The 7500-nt window shown below is 43.1% G+C and overlaps 1 long non-coding RNA gene across 1 annotated transcript in view; it reads left to right on the top strand.

Annotated features, from left to right (window-relative positions):
- Positions 1-6095, top strand: part of LOC121697471 — a 16204-nt gene extending 10109 nt beyond the window's left edge. The window contains exons 2-3 of the long non-coding RNA XR_006026460.1: positions 3918-3921; positions 6017-6095. This is a non-coding gene — a long non-coding RNA (uncharacterized LOC121697471). The remainder of the gene's footprint in view (positions 1-3917; positions 3922-6016) is intronic.
- Positions 6096-7500: the final 1405 nt, after the last annotated feature.

The following is a 7500-nucleotide window of genomic DNA, read 5'->3' on the forward strand; positions in this document are numbered from 1 at the left end:
ATGATAGATAGATAGATAGATAGATAGATAGATAGATAGATAGATAGATAGATACTTTATTGATCCTCAAGGGGAAATTCAAGATTGATTGCGGAGATATTCAAGCAAACACCATGGGATTTCGTGTTTTGACGTTTGTGCTCACCTTTCTTTGGAAAGAAGTTTATTAGCAGTTGTTTCCCCTCATTTTGATGTCTCTCTTTTTCCTGTTTTGGCCTTTGTTTTTAGTAACTTGACTTGGCTTTCTTGGAGAAAGACATTGCACCAGCAGCACAACAATTAGCGGTCTACTACTAGCGATGCTCAACTAAATAAATAAAAGATATGAATCGTGCAGGCGGACTAAACCATTAGCTCTTTAGCAAAGGAGAGTGAGAGTGACCTTAGACAGTTTTCACTATGTTTTGTATACAAAATCCAGTCAGTCAAACTTTACATTTCGTCTGACATTCATTTTGACATTTCATTTGGAAGTTAAAATATTCAGGTAAAATAAATATATGGTGGAAATAAGTAGGCCTATTGAACACTTAACATTTTTTTTCAGTAATTAGCCTAAACTTCCAGTGAGTCTATTCGAAATTTTCACCACACATTATATTAACACACATAAAAAATCCAAACATAAGAGTTTTGTGTATTAAAGTGGAATGACACAGGAAAAAAGTATTGAAGGTGCCTACTAAGATTTTTCTTCAACACTCTGTGGAAAAGCCTTTGTTTGTAAAGACAGCTTCAAGACATTTTCCTGTATGACAAAATGTATTAGTCGCAGTATCAGGTGTGATTTTGGCCCATTGTTCTAAACAGATTCCAGGGGTCCCTCTTGTGAATCCTGATCTTTAGTTATTTCCAGAACTGTTTAATTGAATTTAATTGAATTGGCTGCCTTCAAGTCTTTCTGGAGCTTTCTCCGAGTGGTCCTTGGCTCTTGGAATTGACTATCCTTCTGACTCCCTGGTCAGAAATATTGCGAGGAGATCCTGTGCAAGGCAGGTTGATGATGCAGTGATGTTTCTTCCACTTGCAGATAATGGCTCCCATGCTGCTTACTGGAAGATTCTGAAGTTTTGAAATGCATCTGTAACCAGTTTCATTGATATGTTTTGCAACAATAAGGTTGCAAAGGTCTTGGGAGAGCTTTTTGCTTTTATCCATCATGAAATGTTTCTTGTGTAACACCTTGGTAATGAAAATCCTTTTTATAGCCCATCGATATGTAGGCTTCTAACTAAACTTATATTAATTTGCACAGATAGAAAGGATAACTATCTAACTACTTACAGATTCCAGTTCGTTCCTTCCCTTTCCTTGCCTTAGTGCTTTTTCTTAGCTTGTTCAATACTTTTTCCCTGTGTTATTCCACTTCATTACACATGACTCTACTTATGGAGTTGTTTGGATTTTTTATGTGTGGATTACCTGAGTTATTACTAATGCCTGGTGAAAATGTTGTGCCCCCTGTATTCCACTTTTCAAGGGCCCTCTCCTTCCCACTTTCCCCCCCAGTTCGACGCCCTTTAATCTGCTGAACCTTCTGCTCGTTTCCAAATATAAAAAAAACTCTGCAACTCAACATTGGCCTGCCTGCCTCAGCTGCTTGTGAGGGGCTTTTCAGTTGTGCTGGATTACTGTTCACTTCAAAGCGACCCAAGGATGAGTGCAACTAACTTTGAAAATCAACTACTGCTCAAACTTAAAGGAGAACTCCGGTGATTTTTCACATAGATCTCCATTTCTCAACGTCCTTATCAGGCAAGTACCTCCACTCGGCGGCCATATTGCAACACTTTTTGGGCACTTATCGTGCATCTATTTCGGCAGAAATGCGTGTGCGTAAGGCTTCACGACACCAATCTTGCTCCAGCAGCGAGATCACAACAGATGATTGACACGATGCCTTCTCAGCACACCACATGATTGGCTCAATGTATTCACAACACATCACATGATTGGCTCAATGTATTCACATGTAGACGTTTTGCCGTGGAAGGGTTGTGATATGTGTAGACAACTGCCATATTGGCGTTACAAACTAACCACATGCATTACTATGGAGGATTTTTTGAGTGCTGTATCTCCTCATTAGAAAGTCTCAGGTAAAACTGGTTGTTCTGGTACCCCCACCCCCCCCCAAAAAAAAAAAAGTAACTAAGTAACTTTTACTTAAAGTACATTTTAAATGAACTACTTTTTACTTTTACTTGAGTACATTTTCAGATCGGTATTTTAACTTGTACTTGAGTAATATTTCATCAAGGTATTGGTACTTTTACTTGAGTACAATATTTTCGTACTTTTTCCACCTCTGGATAGTGGTCTTGGTGATAGTGCAAATGAGTAAGTCCAACAGTGCAACGGTGCAAGAATAAAGTCTATATATCTATATATCTATATGTCAGATGTGGCCACAGTTCGGCTGTGGCATGGAGGGAGGGTTTATGCATATGTGCTAATATAGCACACAGACAGTGAGGCAGTAAGACAGTGGTAAAAAGTGGCTAGTGGACAGACAGTATCCAAACATGGAGGGGGTGAAGAGGCAGACAGACTATGCAGAGAAGTCTATCTCTCCTCTTCCCTTAAGTGAAGCATTCAACAGTTATTCGGGACAAACAAGATCAATAGAATTTTCTTTATTTGTCATATGATGCATAAATAACCATAATATACACATCTTCTCATAGGTTCCTCAAGAAATACGCACTGAATAACGTTTGGCTGTAGCCGCCGGATAGGTACCCGCCCACCAACATGTACGCGCATGAGAGCTTGTGCCCAACACGGACTTTTGTGCACGGAGCTGGTTCCAAATGGTCTATGCGGCGCCATACTTGAAAATGACGTATGCTAACATGCCGAAGCTAATCTGCACGCTCTTGACCCCCTGGTCAGGAGTTAGGAGTTAGGGCTCAGGACAAAGATTGTTAAGGCGGAGCAAGATATTTCATCAGGAGCCACTTCAGGGTCGACTGTTCCATTGGAGTCTATGGCATAGCTCAGAATTTCACCACATATACTAAGATCTTGGTTCTATAGAGTTAAGAATGTGAATTTTGGGCACGTTTTCATGATCCTCAAACCCTTCTGAACATTTCAAGTACCTTTTTAGCATTTTTGAGCATTGTAGTCAGGAGAGGAGAAAATCGACCTTATATCAGGTGTGCGCCGGTTATTTATGCCGCTGCTGTTGGCCGGTTGCAACGTACGCTCGTCAATACGTCATCGACACGCCTCTTTATGCAGACAGGACTCGATCCCCATTTCGCGCCCATAGACATGAACTACAACGAAGTATCTTGCTCCACCTTAACAATCTTTGGTCAGGGGTCAGGTTTTGGCAGCAGGGGTCAGGTTTTGGCAGCAGGGGTCAGGTTTTGGCAGCAGGGGTCAGGATGGATGTGCTGATGCTCTATCAGTCACTTGTGATCAGGCAGGACAGCATTCCACACCATCAGGAGTACAAGACTCACCATAGACACACACACACACACACACTCACGGGACACAGAAAACACACACACAGGCCTACAGGACACATACACACACACACAGGCCTACAGGACACACACACACACACACACACACACACACACACACACACACACACACACACACACACACTCACGGGACACACAGAAAACACACACACAGGCCTACAGGACACACACACACACACTCACAGGCCTACAGGACACACACACACACACACAGGCCTACAGGACACACACACACACACAGGCCTACAGGACACACACACACACTCACAGACACACACACACACAGACAGACACATACACACATACACACACACACACACACAGACAGACACGCACTCATACACATCTCACTCCTGGAATCATGATCCCAATCCTTCAACTTGTGCATGGCTCACTGTCTGTGGCAGGAAGGTTAAGTATTGTTGTTTAACAAACACACACACACGTACACGTACACACACACACACACACACACACACACACACACACACACAAATTCTTTAAATGTCTGTCAGCATCTTTATCTCACTTCCTGAGAGTCTGTGGAATGCTGCTTTCCAAGATCTGATTCATTTCATTGCATATAGAGATCTTTCTTTTCTTTTCTTTTTTAGTCTTCCATGTCCTTCTGTTTCTTCACCTTTTTCTTTCTTCTTCTCTTTTCCCCTACTGGTGTGGTGTATGTACTGCAGTTTCCTGTCAGGCTGCTGGGTCTTTCCTGTCTGGTCTGATGTAGAGGCCTGCAGCCCCCCCTGCTGGATGCAAGCCATAAGGACGCCTGCGCAGCACGTCACTTCAGGCCCTTTAGTGTATATCTCACATCGGAACTCACATTCTCCCTCCACACCATCACTAGAGCATTCTTTAGAACATGATGTAGAGCATTCTGTTGAACATGATGTAGAGCATTCTTTAGAACATGATGTAGAGCATTCTTTAGAACATTATGTAGAGCATTCTGTTGAACATGATGTAGAGCATTCTGTTGAACATGATGTAGAGCATTCTTTAGAACATTATGTAGAGCATTCTGTTGAACATGATGTAGAGCATTCTTTAGAACATGATGTAGAGCATTCTTTAGAACATTATGTAGAGCATTCTGTTGAACATGATGTAGAGCATTCTTTAGAACATGATGTAGAGCATTCTGTTGAACATGATGTAGAGCATTCTGTTGAACATGATGTAGAGCATTCTTTAGAACATTATGTAGAGCATTCTGTTAAACATGATGTAGAGCATTCTTTAGAACATTATGTAGAGCATTCTTTAGAACATGATGTAGAGCATTCTTTAGAACATGATGTAGAGCATTCTGTTGAACATGATGTAGAGCATTCTGTTGAACATGATGTAGAGCATTCTTTAGAACATGAAGTAGAGCATTCTGTTGAACATGATGTAGAGCATTCTTTAGAACATTATGTAGAGCATTCTGTTGAACATGATGTAGAGCATTCTTTAGAACATTATGTAGAGCATTCTTTAGAACATTATGTAGAGCATTCTGTTGAACATGATGTAGAGCATTCTTTAGACCATTATGTACAGCATTCTTTAGAACATTATGTAGAGCATTCTGTTGAACATGATGTAGAGCATTCTTTAGAACATGAAGTAGAGCATTCTGTTGAACATGATGTAGAGCATTCTGTTGAACATGATGTAGAGCATTCTTTAGAACATTATGTAGAGCATTCTTTAGAACATTATGTAGAGCATTCTGTTGAACATGATGTAGAGCATTCTGTTGAACATGATGTAGAGCATTCTTTAGAACATGATGTAGAGCCTTCTGTTGAACATGATGTAGAGCATTCTTTAGACCATTTTTAGACCATTCTTTAGAACATTATGTGGAGCATTCTTTAGAACATTTTTAGAGCATTCTTTAGAACATTATGTAGAGCATTCTTTAGAACATTTTTAGAGCATTCTTTAGAACATTATGTAGAGCATTCTTTAGAACATTTTTAGAGCATTCTTTAGAACATTTATAGAGCTATTGCTGCTTTCGCATATACCCAATCAAACCAATCTTTGGGGGAAATGGTCCACGTTCCGATTCAAAGAGCCAAAGCGCCCCAAGTCACAGTGTGCAGCAGGACTACAGGGGCCTGTGGCACCAACTGGTCTTTGCTACGCTAACTGGTCTTTGCTACGCTAACTGGTCTTTGCTACGCTAACTGGTCTTTGCTACGCTAACTGGTCTTTGCTATGCTAACTGGTCTTTGCTACGCTAACTGGTCTTTGCTACGCTAACTGGTCTTTGCTACGCTAACTGGTCTTTGTTATGCTAACTGGTCTTTGCTATGCTAACTGGTCTTTGCTATGCTAATTGGTCTTTGCTACGCTAACTGGTCTTTGCTACGCTAACTGGTCTTTGCTATGCTAATTGGTCTTTGCTACGCTAACTGGTCTTTGCTACGCTAACTGGTCTTTGTTATGCTAACTGGTCCTAACTGGTCCAACTGGTGGGAAATGGGGCACTTTGGAGGTAGGGAATTTACAAGCCCCACCTGACCCCATCACCCCGGCAAAATGGTAATGTTAAAATATTATTTTCGTATTTTGGTTCCACGTTACATTTCCCGTCTTCCCGTCTTGGTCCGTAGGATCTGATGATGTTTTAATTCATATGTCGGTCTGTTTATGACTCCTATGTTTGCATGTGGCTATTTTTTTTTAATCTATGATCTTCTAAAAAAGAAAGGCATTATTAAAGATAGGCACAAAAAAAAAACTAATCTCCTCTTGTTCTTAGTGCCCCACCTGTCATGTCTCTATTCCCCACTAGGGGGCCCACCCCACACTTTGAGAACCACTGCCCTAACTGATCAGCTGAGGCATTGGAATGGTTATATGACTTTTTTCGGGTTGAATGGTGGTTGTCTCGCTTCCCCCTAGCGCCTGTGAGCGGCAAAAACAGCCTTGCAACTGTGGGCCGGCGGGCCGATGGCCTCAGAGACAGAAAGTCTCGCAGCCTCTCGATGTAACGAATTGCTTTACTGCACTACACACATACACACCAGCCACCGGCTAGAACAAGGTGCGACTGGCTGGGGCACCTCCACCGTACGCCGGCGACCCAGGTTCGATTCCCGCCCCATGGTCCTTTCCGGATCCCACCCCGACTCTCTCTCCCACTCGCTTCCTGTCATTCTCCACTGTCCTATCTCATTAAAAGGCATAAAAAGCCCAATAAATAAATAAATAAACTTAATTAAAGAAAAGAAGCAGAAAGTGAGTAAACCGTTGTCGGAAGAACGGGGAAGAGGAAACGGCAGCCTGGCGATTGAAGAGTGTCATAAAATATCTACTCTGAACCTGTAGGAGGAGCTCAGCAGAGAAACCCGCTAGCAAAAAGCAAGAAAAATTGCCAACACAGTTTCCTTCTGGGGTTTTGGCATCTGTCTTTTTGTTTAGCCCCCCTCCCTCCCTTCCTGCCTCCCTCCAGTCTTAGCCCCGCCTTCTAATTAATTTTGTGAAGGAACGATAGGAGGGTGGTCTCTCCTATCGAGGAGGAGAGGAGGAGAGAGAGGAGAGAGAGAGGAGAGAGGAGAGGAGAGAGGAGAGGAGAGGAGAGGGGGAGAGAGAGGAGAGAGGAGAGGAGGAGAGAGAGGAGAGTGGGAGAGAGAGGAGAGAGGAGGAGACGAGGAGAGAGAGGAGAGGAGAGAGGGGGAGAGAGGAGGAGAGAGAGGAGAGAGGAGAGGAGGAGAGAGGAGAGGAGGAGAGAGAGGAGAGAGGGGGAGAGAGAGGAGAGAGGAGGAGAGAGGAGAGGAGAAAGGGGGAGAGAGAGGAGAGGAGAGGAGAGAGGAGAGGGGGAGAGAGGAGAGGGGAGAGGAGAGGAGGAGAGAGAGGAGAGGAGAAGAGAGAGGGGGAGAGAGAGGAGAGAGGAGGAGAGAGGAGAGGAGAAAGGGGGAGAGAGAGGAGAGAAGAGGAGAGAGGAGAGGGGGAGAGAGGAGAGGGGAGAGGAGAGGAGGAGAGAAGAGAGGGG

The sequence above is a fragment of the Alosa sapidissima genome, chromosome 22 (genome assembly GCF_018492685.1).
Source record: "Alosa sapidissima isolate fAloSap1 chromosome 22, fAloSap1.pri, whole genome shotgun sequence".
In the NCBI taxonomy this organism is placed as follows: Eukaryota; Metazoa; Chordata; class Actinopteri; order Clupeiformes; family Clupeidae; genus Alosa; species Alosa sapidissima.